This window comes from Fringilla coelebs (genome assembly GCF_963513975.1).
Source record: "Fringilla coelebs genome assembly, chromosome: 23".
Taxonomy (NCBI): Eukaryota; Metazoa; Chordata; class Aves; order Passeriformes; family Fringillidae; genus Fringilla; species Fringilla coelebs.
Genome location: NC_140049.1, coordinates 2702033 through 2717055, shown reverse-complemented (window position 1 = coordinate 2717055; position 15023 = coordinate 2702033). Strand labels below are relative to the sequence as shown.

General features: G+C 60.6%; 1 protein-coding gene across 9 annotated transcripts in view; it reads right to left on the bottom strand.

Moving 5' to 3' along the window:
- The window catches only part of ATP2B4 (ATPase plasma membrane Ca2+ transporting 4), a 111967-nt gene that overhangs the window by 27494 nt on the left and 69450 nt on the right, over positions 1–15023 (bottom strand). The gene's annotated exons all lie outside the window — the stretch shown is intronic.

Genomic DNA, 15023 nt, shown 5'->3' with positions numbered 1-15023 from the left:
GCGGGCACACTGCAGCTGCAAAGGGCATCCCAGGGGCATCGCAAAACTGCCACAACCTGGCCTCCTCGAGGGCTGTCTCCTTGGCCCCTGTCCTAACCCTAGCTGCCCTGCCTAGGGTTAGGGTTAGGGTTAGGGTTAGGGTTACGCCTAGGGGTTAGGCTTCTGCAAACTAAAAGGCCCAGGGCTCCGGGCACACTGCAGCTGCAAAGGGCATCCCAGGGGCATCGCAAAACTGCCACAACCTGGCCTCCTCGAGGGCTTGCTCCTTGGCCCCTGCCCTAACCCTAGCTGCCCTGCCTAGGGTTAGGGTTAGGGTTAGGGTTACGCCTAGGGGTTAGGCTTCTGCAAACTTAAAGGCCCAGGGCTCCGGGCACACTGCAGCTGCAAAGGGCATCCCAGGGGCATCGCAAAACTGCCACAACCTGGCCTCCTCGAGGGCTTGCTCCTTGGCCCCTGCCCTAACCCTAGCTGCCCTGCCTAGGGTTAGGGTTAGGGTTAGGGTTAGGGTTACGCCTAGGGGTTAGGCTTCTGCAAACTAAAAGGCCCAGGGCTCCGGGCACACTGCAGCTGCAAAGGGCATCCCAGGGGCATCGCAAAACTGCCACAACCTGGCCTCCTCGAGGGCTGTCTCCTTGGCCCCTGCCCTAACCCTAGCTGCCCTGCCTAGGGTTAGGGTTAGGGTTAGGGTTAGGGTTACGCCTAGGGGTTAGGCTTCTGCAAACTAAAAGGCCCAGGGCCCCGGGCACACTGCAGCTGCAAAGGGCATCCCAGGGGCATCGCAAAACTGCCACAACCTGGCCTCCTCGAGGGCTGTCTCCTTGGCCCCTGCCCTAACCCTAGCTGCCCTGCCTAGGGTTAGGGTTAGGGTTAGGGTTAGGGTTAGGGTTACGCCTAGGGGTTAGGCTTCTGCAAACTAAAAGGCCCAGGGCTCCGGGCACACTGCAGCTGCAAAGGGCATCCCAGGGGCATCGCAAAACTGCCACAACCTGGCCTCCTCGAGGGCTGTCTCCTTGGCCCCTGCCCTAACCCTAGCTGCCCTGCCTAGGGTTAGGGTTAGGGTTACGCCTAGGGGTTAGGCTTCTGCAAACTAAAAGGCCCAGGGCTCCGGGCACACTGCAGCTGCAAAGGGCATCCCAGGGGCATCGCAAAACTGCCACAACCTGGCCTCCTCGAGGGCTTGCTCCTTGGCCCCTGCCCTAACCCTAGCTGCCCTGCTTAGGGTTAGGGTTAGGGTTAGGGTTAGGGTTAGGGTTAGGGTTACGCCTTGGGGTTAGGCTTCTGCAAACTAAAAGGCCCAGGGCTCCGGGCACACTGCAGCTGCAAAGGGCATCCCAGGGGCATCGCAAAACTGCCACAACCTGGCCTCCTCGAGGGCTTGCTCCTTGGCCCCTGCCCTAACCCTAGCTGCCCTGCCTAGGGTTAGGGTTAGGGTTAGGGTTAGGGTTACGCCTAGGGGTTAGGCTTCTGCAAACTAAAAGGCCCAGGGCTCCGGGCACACTGCAGCTGCAAAGGGCATCCCAGGGGCATCGCAAAACTGCCACAACCTGGCCTCCTCGAGGGCTGTCTCCTTGGCCCCTGCCCTAACCCTAGCTGCCCTGCCTAGGGTTAGGGTTAGGGTTAGGGTTAGGGTTACGCCTAGGGGTTAGGCTTCTGCAAACTAAAAGGCCCAGGGCTCCGGGCACACTGCAGCTGCAAAGGGCATCCCAGGGGCATCGCAAAACTGCCACAACCTGGCCTCCTCGAGGGCTTGCTCCTTGGCCCCTGCCCTAACCCTAGCTGCCCTGCCTAGGGTTAGGGTTAGGGTTAGGGTTAGGCCTAGGGGTTAGGCTTCTGCAAACTAAAAGGCCCCGGGCTCCGTGCACACTGCAGCTGCAAAGGGCATCCCAGGGGCATCGCAAAACTGCCACAACCTGGCCTCCTCGAGGGCTTGCTCCTTGGCCCCTGCCCTAACCCTAGCTGCCCTGCCTAGGGTTAGGGTTAGGGTTAGGGTTAGGGTTAGGGTTAGGGTTACGCCTAGGGGTTAGGCTTCTGCAAACTAAAAGGCCCAGGGCTCCGGGCACACTGCAGCTGCAAAGGGCATCCCAGGGGCATCGCAAAACTGCCACAACCTGGCCTCCTCGAGGGCTTGCTCCTTGGCCCCTGCCCTAACCCTAGCTGCCCTGCCTAGGGTTAGGGTTAGGGTTAGGGTTAGGGTTACGCCTAGGGGTTAGGCTTCTGCAAACTAAAAGGCCCAGGGCTCCGGGCACACTGCAGCTGCAAAGGGCATCCCAGGGGCATCGCAAAACTGCCACAACCTGGCCTCCTCGAGGGCTTGCTCCTTGGCCCCTGCCCTAACCCTAGCTGCCCTGCCTAGGGTTAGGGTTAGGGTTAGGGTTAGGGTTACGCCTAGGGGTTAGGCTTCTGCAAACTAAAAGGCCCAGGGCCCCGGGCACACTGCAGCTGCAAAGGGCATCCCAGGGGCATCGCAAAACTGCCACAACCTGGCCTCCTCGAGGGCTTGCTCCTTGGCCCCTGCCCTAACCCTAGCTGCCCTGCCTAGGGTTAGGGTTAGGGTTAGGGTTAGGGTTACGCCTAGGGGTTAGGCTTCTGCAAACTAAAAGGCCCAGGGCTCCGGGCACACTGCAGCTGCAAAGGGCATCCCAGGGGCATCGCAAAACTGCCACAACCTGGCCTCCTCGAGGGCTTGCTCCTTGGCCCCTGCCCTAACCCTAGCTGCCCTGCCTAGGGTTAGGGTTAGGGTTAGGGTTAGGGTTACGCCTAGGGGTTAGGCTTCTGCAAACTAAAAGGCCCAGGGCTCCGGGCACACTGCAGCTGCAAAGGGCATCCCAGGGGCATCGCAAAACTGCCACAACCTGGCCTCCTCGAGGGCTGTCTCCTTGGCCCCTGCCCTAACCCTAGCTGCCCTGCCTAGGGTTAGGGTTAGGGTTAGGGTTAGGGTTAGGGTTACGCCTAGGGGTTAGGCTTCTGCAAACTAAAAGGCCCAGGGCTCCGGGCACACTGCAGCTGCAAAGGGCATCCCAGGGGCATCGCAAAACTGCCACAACCTGGCCTCCTCGAGGGCTTGCTCCTTGGCCCCTGCCCTAACCCTAGCTGCCCTGCCTAGGGTTAGGGTTAGGGTTAGGGTTAGGGTTACGCCTAGGGGTTAGGCTTCTGCAAACTAAAAGGCCCAGGGCTCCGGGCACACTGCAGCTGCAAAGGGCATCCCAGGGGCATCGCAAAACTGCCACAACCTGGCCTCCTCGAGGGCTTACTCCTTGGCACCTGCCCTAACCCTAGCTGCCCTGCCTAGGGTTAGGGTTAGGGTTAGGGTTAGAGTTACGCCTAGGGGTTAGGCTTCTGCAAACTAAAAGGCCCAGGGCTCCGGGCACACTGCAGCTGCAAAGGGCATCCCAGGGGCATCGCAAAACTGCCACAACCTGGCCTCCTCGAGGGCTTGCTCCTTGGCCCCTGCCCTAACCCTAGCTGCCCTGCCTAGGGTTAGGGTTAGGGTTAGGGTTAGGGTTAGGGTTAGGGTTAGGGTTACGCCTAGGGGTTAGGCTTCTGCAAACTAAAAGGCCCAGGGCTCCGGGCACACTGCAGCTGCAAAGGGCATCCCAGGGGCATCGCAAAACTGCCACAACCTGGCCTCCTCGAGGGCTTGCTCCTTGGCCCCTGCCCTAACCCTAGCTGCCCTGCCTAGGGTTAGGGTTAGGGTTAGGGTTAGGGTTACGCCTAGGGGTTAGGCTTCTGCAAACTAAAAGGCCCAGGGCTCCGGGCACACTGCAGCTGCAAAGGGCATCCCAGGGGCATCGCAAAACTGCCACAACCTGGCCTCCTCGAGGGCTTGCTCCTTGGCCCCTGCCCTAACCCTAGCTGCCCTGCCTAGGGTTAGGGTTAGGGTTAGGGTTAGGGTTACGCCTAGGGCTTAGGCTTCTGCAAACTAAAAGGCCCAGGGCTCCGGGCACACTGCAGCTGCAAAGGGCATCCCAGGGGCATCGCAAAACTGCCACAACCTGGCCTCCTCGAGGGCTTGCTCCTTGGCCCCTGCCCTAACCCTAGCTGCCCTGCCTAGGGTTAGGGTTAGGGTTAGGGTTAGGGTTACGCCTAGGGCTTAGGCTTCTGCAAACTAAAAGGCCCAGGGCTCCGGGCACACTGCAGCTGCAAAGGGCATCCCAGGGGCATCGCAAAACTGCCACAACCTGGCCTCCTCGAGGGCTGTCTCCTTGGCCCCTGCCCTAACCCTAGCTGCCCTGCCTAGGGTTAGGGTTAGGGTTAGGGTTAGGGTTACGCCTAGGGGTTAGGCTTCTGCAAACTAAAAGGCCCAGGGCTCCGGGCACACTGCAGCTGCAAAGGGCATCCCAGGGGCATCGCAAAACTGCCACAACCTGGCCTCCTCGAGGGCTGTCTCCTTGGCCCCTGCCCTAACCCTAGCTGCCCTGCCTAGGGTTAGGGTTAGGGTTAGGGTTAGGGTTAGGGTTAGGGTTACGCCTAGGGGTTAGGCTTCTGCAAACTAAAAGGCCCAGGGCTCCGGGCACACTGCAGCTGCAAAGGGCATCCCAGGGGCATCGCAAAACTGCCACAACCTGGCCTCCTCGAGGGCTTGCTCCTTGGCCCCTGCCCTAACCCTAGCTGCCCTGGCTAGGGTTAGGGTTAGGGTTAGGGTTACGCCTAGGAGTTAGGCTTCTGCAAACTAAAAGGCCCAGGGCTCCGGGCACACTGCAGCTGCAAAGGGCATCCCAGGGGCATCGCAAAACTGCCACAACCTGGCCTCCTCGAGGGCTTGCTCCTTGGCCCCTGCCCTAACCCTAGCTGCCCTGCCTAGGGTTAGGGTTAGGGTTAGGGTTAGGGTTACGCCTAGGGGTTAGGCTTCTGCAAACTAAAAGGCCCAGGGCTCCGGGCACACTGCAGCTGCAAAGGGCATCCCAGGGGCATCGCAAAACTGCCACAACCTGGCCTCCTCGAGGGCTTGCTCCTTGGCCCCTGCCCTAACCCTAGCTGCCCTGCCTAGGGTTAGGGTTAGGGTTAGGGTTAGGGTTACGCCTAGGGGTTAGGCTTCTGCAAACTAAAAGGCCCAGGGCTCCGGGCACACTGCAGCTGCAAAGGGCATCCCAGGGGCATCGCAAAACTGCCACAACCTGGCCTCCTCGAGGGCTTGCTCCTTGGCCCCTGCCCTAACCCTAGCTGCCCTGCCTAGGGTTAGGGTTAGGGTTAGGGTTAGGGTTACGCCTAGGGGTTAGGCTTCTGCAAACTAAAAGGCCCAGGGCTCCGGGCACACTGCAGCTGCAAAGGGCATCCCAGGGGCATCGCAAAACTGCCACAACCTGGCCTCCTCGAGGGCTTGCTCCTTGGCCCCTGCCCTAACCCTAGCTGCCCTGCCTAGGGTTAGGGTTAGGGTTAGGGTTAGGGTTACGCCTAGGGCTTAGGCTTCTGCAAACTAAAAGGCCCAGGGCTCCGGGCACACTGCAGCTGCAAAGGGCATCCCAAGGGCATCGCAAAACTGCCACAACCTGGCCTCCTCGAGGGCTTGCTCCTTGGCCCCTGCCCTAACCCTAGCTGCCCTGCCTAGGGTTAGGGTTAGGGTTAGGGTTAGGGTTACGCCTAGGGCTTAGGCTTCTGCAAACTAAAAGGCCCAGGGCTCCGGGCACACTGCAGCTGCAAAGGGCATCCCAGGGGCATCGCAAAACTGCCACAACCTGGCCTCCTCGAGGGCTTGCTCCTTGGCCCCTGCCCTAACCCTAGCTGCCCTGCCTAGGGTTAGGGTTAGGGTTAGGGTTAGGGTTACGCCTAGGGGTTAGGCTTCTGCAAACTAAAAGGCCCAGGGCTCCGGGCACACTGCAGCTGCAAAGGGCATCCCAGGGGCATCGCAAAACTGCCACAACCTGGCCTCCTCGAGGGCTTGCTCCTTGGCCCCTGCCCTAACCCTAGCTGCCCTGCCTAGGGTTAGGGTTAGGGTTAGGGTTAGGGTTACGCCTAGGGGTTAGGCTTCTGCAAACTAAAAGGCCCAGGGCTCCGGGCACACTGCAGCTGCAAAGGGCATCCCAGGGGCATCGCAAAACTGCCACAACCTGGCCTCCTCGAGGGCTTGCTCCTTGGCCCCTGCCCTAACCCTAGCTGCCCTGCCTAGGGTTAGGGTTAGGGTTAGGGTTAGGGTTAGGGTTACGCCTAGGGGTTAGGCTTCTGCAAACTAAAAGGCCCAGGGCTCCGGGCACACTGCAGCTGCAAAGGGCATCCCAGGGGCATCGCAAAACTGCCACAACCTGGCCTCCTCGAGGGCTTGCTCCTTGGCCCCTGCCCTAACCCTAGCTGCCCTGCCTAGGGTTAGGGTTAGGGTTAGGGTTAGGGTTACGCCTAGGGCTTAGGCTTCTGCAAACTAAAAGGCCCAGGGCTCCGGGCACACTGCAGCTGCAAAGGGCATCCCAGGGGCATCGCAAAACTGCCACAACCTGGCCTCCTCGAGGGCTTGCTCCTTGGCCCCTGCCCTAACCCTAGCTGCCCTGCCTAGGGTTAGGGTTAGGGTTAGGGTTAGGGTTACGCCTAGGGGTTAGGCTTCTGCAAACTAAAAGGCCCAGGGCTCCGGGCACACTGCAGCTGCAAAGGGCATCCCAGGGGCATCGCAAAACTGCCACAACCTGGCCTCCTCGAGGGCTTGCTCCTTGGCCCCTGCCCTAACCCTAGCTGCCCTGCCTAGGGTTAGGGTTAGGGTTAGGGTTAGGGTTACGCCTAGGGGTTAGGCTTCTGCAAACTAAAAGGCCCAGGGCTCCGGGCACACTGCAGCTGCAAAGGGCATCCCAGGGGCATCGCAAAACTGCCACAACCTGGCCTCCTCGAGGGCTTGCTCCTTGGCCCCTGCCCTAACCCTAGCTGCCCTGCCTAGGGTTAGGGTTAGGGTTAGGGTTAGGGTTACGCCTAGGGCTTAGGCTTCTGCAAACTAAAAGGCCCAGGGCTCCGGGCACACTGCAGCTGCAAAGGGCATCCCAGGGGCATCGCAAAACTGCCACAACCTGGCCTCCTCGAGGGCTGTCTCCTTGGCCCCTGCCCTAACCCTAGCTGCCCTGCCTAGGGTTAGGGTTAGGGTTAGGGTTAGGGTTACGCCTAGGGGTTAGGCTTCTGCAAACTAAAAGGCCCAGGGCCCCGGGCACACTGCAGCTGCAAAGGGCATCCCAGGGGCATCGCAAAACTGCCACAACCTGGCCTCCTCGAGGGCTTGCTCCTTGGCCCCTGCCCTAACCCTAGCTGCCCTGCCTAGGGTTAGGGTTAGGGTTACGCCTAGGGGTTAGGCTTCTGCAAACTAAAAGGCCCAGGGCTCCGGGCACACTGCAGCTGCAAAGGGCATCCCAGGGGCATCGCAAAACTGCCACAACCTGGCCTCCTCGAGGGCTTGCTCCTTGGCCCCTGCCCTAACCCTAGCTGCCCTGCCTAGGGTTAGGGTTAGGGTTAGGGTTAGGGTTAGGGTTACGCCTAGGGGTTAGGCTTCTGCAAACTAAAAGGCCCAGGGCTCCGGGCACACTGCAGCTGCAAAGGGCATCCCAGGGGCATCGCAAAACTGCCACAACCTGGCCTCCTCGAGGGCTTGCTCCTTGGCCCCTGCCCTAACCCTAGCTGCCCTGCCTAGGGTTAGGGTTAGGGTTAGGGTTAGGGTTACGCCTAGGGGTTAGGCTTCTGCAAACTAAAAGGCCCAGGGCTCCGGGCACACTGCAGCTGCAAAGGGCATCCCAGGGGCATCTCAAAACTGCCACAACCTGGCCTCCTCGAGGGCTTGCTCCTTGGCCCCTGCCCTAACCCTAGCTGCCCTGCCTAGGGTTAGGGTTAGGGTTACGCCTAGGGGTTAGGCTTCTGCAAACTAAAAGGCCCAGGGCTCCGGGCACACTGCAGCTGCAAAGGGCATCCCAGGGGCATCGCAAAACTGCCACAACCTGGCCTCCTCGAGGGCTGTCTCCTTGGTCCCTGCCCTAACCCTAGCTGCCCTGCCTAGTGTTAGGGTTAGGGTTAGGGTTAGGGTTAGGGTTACGCCTAGGGGTTAGGCTTCTGCAAACTAAAAGGCCCAGGGCTCCGGGCACACTGCAGCTGCAAAGGGCATCCCAGGGGCATCGCAAAACTGCCACAACCTGGCCTCCTCGAGGGCTTGCTCCTTGGCCCCTGCCCTAACCCTAGCTGCCCTGCCTAGGGTTAGGGTTAGGGTTAGGGTTAGGGTTAGGGTTACGCCTAGGGGTTAGGCTTCTGCAAACTAAAAGGCCCAGGGCTCCGGGCACACTGCAGCTGCAAAGGGCATCCCAGGGGCATCGCAAAACTGCCACAACCTGGCCTCCTCGAGGGCTTGCTCCTTGGCCCCTGCCCTAACCCTAGCTGCCCTGCTTAGGGTTAGGGTTAGGGTTAGGGTTAGGGTTAGGGTTACGCCTTGGGGTTAGGCTTCTGCAAACTAAAAGGCCCAGGGCTCCGGGCACACTGCAGCTGCAAAGGGCATCCCAGGGGCATCGCAAAACTGCCACAACCTGGCCTCCTCGAGGGCTGTCTCCTTGGCCCCTGCCCTAACCCTAGCTGCCCTGCCTAGGGTTAGGGTTAGGGTTAGGGTTAGGGTTACGCCTAGGGGTTAGGCTTCTGCAAACTAAAAGGCCCAGGGCTCCGGGCACACTGCAGCTGCAAAGGGCATCCCAGGGGCATCGCAAAACTGCCACAACCTGGCCTCCTCGAGGGCTGTCTCCTTGGCCCCTGCCCTAACCCTAGCTGCCCTGCCTAGGGTTAGGGTTAGGGTTAGGGTTAGGGTTACGCCTAGGGGTTAGGCTTCTGCAAACTAAAAGGCCCAGGGCTCCGGGCACACTGCAGCTGCAAAGGGCATCCCAGGGGCATCGCAAAACTGCCACAACCTGGCCTCCTCGAGGGCTTGCTCCTTGGCCCCTGCCCTAACCCTAGCTGCCCTGCCTAGGGTTAGGGTTAGGGTTAGGGTTAGGGTTACGCCTAGGGGTTAGGCTTCTGCAAACTAAAAGGCCCAGGGCTCCGGGCACACTGCAGCTGCAAAGGGCATCCCAGGGGCATCGCAAAACTGCCACAACCTGGCCTCCTCGAGGGCTTGCTCCTTGGCCCCTGCCCTAACCCCAGCTGCCCTGCCTAGGGTTAGGGTTAGGGTTAGGGTTAGGGTTACGCCTAGGGGTTAGGCTTCTGCAAACTAAAAGGCCCAGGGCTCCGGGCACACTGCAGCTGCAAAGGGCATCCCAGGGGCATCGCAAAACTGCCACAACCTGGCCTCCTCGAGGGCTTGCTCCTTGGCCCCTGCCCTAACCCTAGCTGCCCTGCCTAGGGTTAGGGTTAGGGTTACGCCTAGGGGTTAGGCTTCTGCAAACTAAAAGGCCCAGGGCCCCGGGCACACTGCAGCTGCAAAGGGCATCCCAGGGGCATCGCAAAACTGCCACAACCTGGCCTCCTCGAGGGCTTGCTCCTTGGCCCCTGCCCTAACCCTAGCTGCCCTGCCTAGGGTTAGGGTTAGGGTTAGGGTTAGGGTTAGGGTTACGCCTAGGGGTTAGGCTTCTGCAAACTAAAAGGCCCAGGGCTCCGGGCACACTGCAGCTGCAAAGGGCATCCCAGGGGCATCGCAAAACTGCCACAACCTGGCCTCCTCGAGGGCTTGCTCCTTGGCCCCTGCCCTAACCCTAGCTGCCCTGCCTAGGGTTAGGGTTAGGGTTAGGGTTAGGGTTAGGGTTACGCCTAGGGGTTAGGCTTCTGCAAACTAAAAGGCCCAGGGCTCCGGGCACACTGCAGCTGCAAAGGGCATCCCAGGGGCATCTCAAAACTGTCACAACCTGGCCTCCTCGAGGGCTTGCTCCTTGGCCCCTGCCCTAACCCTAGCTGCCCTGGCTAGGGTTAGGGTTAGGGTTAGGGTTAGGGTTACGCCTAGGGGTTAGGCTTCTGCAAACTAAAAGGCCCAGGGCTCCGGGCACACTGCAGCTGCAAAGGGCATCCCAGGGGCATCGCAAAACTGCCACAACCTGGCCTCCTCGAGGGCTTGCTCCTTGGCCCCTGCCCTAACCCTAGCTGCCCTGCTTAGGGTTAGGGTTAGGGTTAGGGTTAGGGTTAGGGTTAGGGTTACGCCTTGGGGTTAGGCTTCTGCAAACTAAAAGGCCCAGGGCTCCGGGCACACTGCAGCTGCAAAGGGCATCCCAGGGGCATCGCAAAACTGCCACAACCTGGCCTCCTCGAGGGCTTGCTCCTTGGCCCCTGCCCTAACCCTAGCTGCCCTGGCTAGGGTTAGGGTTAGGGTTAGGGTTACGCCTAGGGGTTAGGCTTCTGCAAACTAAAAGGCCCAGGGCTCCGGGCACACTGCAGCTGCAAAGGGCATCCCAGGGGCATCGCAAAACTGCCACAACCTGGCCTCCTCGAGGGCTGTCTCCTTGGCCCCTGCCCTAACCCTAGCTGCCCTGCCTAGGGTTAGGGTTAGGGTTAGGGTTAGGGTTAGGGTTAGGGTTACGCCTAGGGGTTAGGCTTCTGCAAACTAAAAGGCCCAGGGCTCCGGGCACACTGCAGCTGCAAAGGGCATCCCAGGGGCATCGCAAAACTGCCACAACCTGGCCTCCTCGAGGGCTTGCTCCTTGGCCCCTGCCCTAACCCTAGCTGCCCTGCCTAGGGTTAGGGTTAGGGTTAGGGTTAGGGTTAGGGTTAGGGTTACGCCTAGGGGTTAGGCTTCTGCAAACTAAAAGGCCCCGGGCTCCGTGCACACTGCAGCTGCAAAGGGCATCCCAGGGGCATCGCAAAACTGCCACAACCTGTCCTCCTCGAGGGCTTGCTCCTTGGCCCCTGCCCTAACCCTAGCTGCCCTGCCTAGGGTTAGGGTTAGGGTTAGGGTTAGGGTTAGGGTTACGCCTAGGGGTTAGGCTTCTGCAAACTAAAAGGCCCAGGGCTCCGGGCACACTGCAGCTGCAAAGGGCATCCCAGGGGCATCGCAAAACTGCCACAACCTGGCCTCCTCGAGGGCTTGCTCCTTGGCCCCTGCCCTAACCCTAGCTGCCCTGCCTAGGGTTAGGGTTAGGGTTAGGGTTAGGGTTACGCCTAGGGGTTAGGCTTCTGCAAACTAAAAGGCCCAGGGCTCCGGGCACACTGCAGCTGCAAAGGGCATCCCAGGGGCATCGCAAAACTGCCACAACCTGGCCTCCTCGAGGGCTTGCTCCTTGGCCCCTGCCCTAACCCTAGCTGCCCTGCCTAGGGTTAGGGTTAGGGTTAGGGTTAGGGTTACGCCTAGGGGTTAGGCTTCTGCAAACTAAAAGGCCCAGGGCCCCGGGCACACTGCAGCTGCAAAGGGCATCCCAGGGGCATCGCAAAACTGCCACAACCTGGCCTCCTCGAGGGCTGTCTCCTTGGCCCCTGCCCTAACCCTAGCTGCCCTGCCTAGGGTTAGGGTTAGGGTTAGGGTTAGGGTTACGCCTAGGGGTTAGGCTTCTGCAAACTAAAAGGCCCAGGGCTCCGGGCACACTGCAGCTGCAAAGGGCATCCCAGGGGCATCGCAAAACTGCCACAACCTGGCCTCCTCGAGGGCTTACTCCTTGGCACCTGCCCTAACCCTAGCTGCCCTGCCTAGGGTTAGGGTTAGGGTTAGGGTTAGAGTTACGCCTAGGGGTTAGGCTTCTGCAAACTAAAAGGCCCAGGGCTCCGGGCACACTGCAGCTGCAAAGGGCATCCCAGGGGCATCGCAAAACTGCCACAACCTGGCCTCCTCGAGGGCTTGCTCCTTGGCCCCTGCCCTAACCCTAGCTGCCCTGCCTAGGGTTAGGGTTAGGGTTAGGGTTAGGGTTAGGGTTAGGGTTACGCCTAGGGGTTAGGCTTCTGCAAACTAAAAGGCCCAGGGCTCCGGGCACACTGCAGCTGCAAAGGGCATCCCAGGGGCATCGCAAAACTGCCACAACCTGGCCTCCTCGAGGGCTTGCTCCTTGGCCCCTGCCCTAACCCTAGCTGCCCTGCCTAGGGTTAGGGTTAGGGTTAGGGTTAGGGTTACGCCTAGGGGTTAGGCTTCTGCAAACTAAAAGGCCCAGGGCTCCGGGCACACTGCAGCTGCAAAGGGCATCCCAGGGGCATCGCAAAACTGCCACAACCTGGCCTCCTCGAGGGCTGTCTCCTTGGCCCCTGCCCTAACCCTAGCTGCCCTGCCTAGGGTTAGGGTTAGGGTTAGGGTTACGCCTAGGGGTTAGGCTTCTGCAAACTAAAAGGCCCAGGGCTCCGGGCACACTGCAGCTGCAAAGGGCATCCCAGGGGCATCGCAAAACTGCCACAACCTGGCCTCCTCGAGGGCTGTCTCCTTGGCCCCTGCCCTAACCCTAGCTGCCCTGCCTAGGGTTAGGGTTAGGGTTAGGGTTAGGGTTACGCCTAGGGGTTAGGCTTCTGCAAACTAAAAGGCCCAGGGCTCCGGGCACACTGCAGCTGCAAAGGGCATCCCAGGGGCATCGCAAAACTGCCACAACCTGGCCTCCTCGAGGGCTGTCTCCTTGGCCCCTGCCCTAACCCTAGCTGCCCTGCCTAGGGTTAGGGTTAGGGTTAGGGTTAGGGTTACGCCTAGGGGTTAGGCTTCTGCAAACTAAAAGGCCCAGGGCTCCGGGCACACTGCAGCTGCAAAGGGCATCCCAGGGGCATCGCAAAACTGCCACAACCTGGCCTCCTCAAGGGCTGTCTCCTTGGCCCCTGCCCTAACCCTAGCTGCCCTGCCTAGGGTTAGGGTTAGGGTTAGGGTTAGGGTTACGCCTAGGGGTTAGGCTTCTGCAAACTAAAAGGCCCAGGGCTCCGGGCACACTGCAGCTGCAAAGGGCATCCCAGGGGCATCGCAAAACTGCCACAACCTGGCCTCCTCGAGGGCTTGCTCCTTGGCCCCTGCCCTAACCCTAGCTGCCCTGCCTAGGGTTAGGGTTAGGGTTAGGGTTAGGGTTAGGGTTAGGGTTACGCCTAGGGGTTAGGCTTCTGCAAACTAAAAGGCCCAGGGCTCCGGGCACACTGCAGCTGCAAAGGGCATCCCAGGGGCATCGCAAAACTGCCACAACCTGGCCTCCTCGAGGGCTTGCTCCTTGGCCCCTGCCCTAACCCTAGCTGCCCTGCCTAGGGTTAGGGTTAGGGTTAGGGTTAGGGTTACGCCTAGGGGTTAGGCTTCTGCAAACTAAAAGGCCCAGGGCTCCGGGCACACTGCAGCTGCAAAGGGCATCCCAGGGGCATCGCAAAACTGCCACAACCTGGCCTCCTCGAGGGCTGTCTCCTTGGCCCCTGCCCTAACCCTAGCTGCCCTGCCTAGGGTTAGGGTTAGGGTTAGGGTTAGGGTTACGCCTAGGGGTTAGGCTTCTGCAAACTAAAAGGCCCAGGGCCCCGGGCACACTGCAGCTGCAAAGGGCATCCCAGGGGCATCGCAAAACTGCCACAACCTGGCCTCCTCGAGGGCTTGCTCCTTGGCCCCTGCCCTAACCCTAGCTGCCCTGCCTAGGGTTAGGGTTAGGGTTACGCCTAGGGGTTAGGCTTCTGCAAACTAAAAGGCCCAGGGCCCCGGGCACACTGCAGCTGCAAAGGGCATCCCAGGGGCATCGCAAAACTGCCACAACCTGGCCTCCTCGAGGGCTTGCTCCTTGGCCCCTGCCCTAACCCTAGCTGCCCTGCCTAGGGTTAGGGTTAGGGTTAGGGTTACGCCTAGGGGTTAGGCTTCTGCAAACTAAAAGGCCCAGGGCTCCGGGCACACTGCAGCTGCAAAGGGCATCCCAGGGGCATCGCAAAACTGCCACAACCTGGCCTCCTCGAGGGCTGTCTCCTTGGCCCCTGCCCTAACCCTAGCTGCCCTGCCTAGGGTTAGGGTTAGGGTTAGGGTTAGGGTTAGGGTTACGCCTAGGGGTTAGGCTTCTGCAAACTAAAAGGCCCAGGGCTCCGGGCACACTGCAGCTGCAAAGGGCATCCCAGGGGCATCTCAAAACTGCCACAACCTGGCCTCCTCGAGGGCTTGCTCCTTGGCCCCTGCCCTAACCCTAGCTGCCCTGCCTAGGGTTAGGGTTAGGGTTACGCCTAGGGGTTAGGCTTCTGCAAACTAAAAGGCCCAGGGCCCCGGGCACACTGCAGCTGCAAAGGGCATCCCAGGGGCATCGCAAAACTGCCACAACCTGGCCTCCTCGAGGGCTTGCTCCTTGGCCCCTGCCCTAACCCTAGCTGCCCTGCCTAGGGTTAGGGTTAGGGTTAGGGTTAGGGTTACGCCTAGGGGTTAGGCTTCTGCAAACTAAAAGGCCCAGGGCTCCGGGCACACTGCAGCTGCAAAGGGCATCCCAGGGGCATCGCAAAACTGCCACAACCTGGCCTCCTCGAGGGCTGTCTCCTTGGCCCCTGCCCTAACCCTAGCTGCCCTGCCTAGGGTTAGGGTTAGGGTTAGGGTTAGGGTTAGGGTTACGCCTAGGGGTTAGGCTTCTGCAAACTAAAAGGCCCAGGGCTCCGGGCACACTGCAGCTGCAAAGGGCATCCCAGGGGCATCGCAAAACTGCCACAACCTGGCCTCCTCGAGGGCTTGCTCCTTGGCCCCTGCCCTAACCCTAGCTGCCCTGCCTAGGGTTAGGGTTAGGGTTAGGGTTAGGGTTACGCCTAGGGGTTAGGCTTCTGCAAACTAAAAGGCCCAGGGCTCCGGGCACACTGCAGCTGCAAAGGGCATCCCAGGGGCATCTCAAAACTGTCACAACCTGGCCTCCTCGAGGGCTTGCTCCTTGGCCCCTGCCCTAACCCTAGCTGCCCTGGCTAGGGTTAGGGTTAGGGTTAGGGTTACGCCTAGGGGTTAGGCTTCTGCAAACTAAAAGGCCCAGGGCTCCGGGCACACTGCAGCTGCAAAGGGCATCCCAGGGGCATCGCAAAACTGCCACAACCTGGCCTCCTCGAGGGCTGTCTCCTTGGCCCCTGCCCTAACCCTAGCTGCCCTGCCTAGGGTTAGGGTTAGGGTTAGGGTTAGGGTTAGGGTTACGCCTAGGGGTTAGGCTTCTGCAAACTAAAAGGCCCAGGGCTCCGGGCACACTGCAGCTGCAAAGGGCATCCCAGGGGCATCGCAAAACTGCCACAACCTGGCCTCC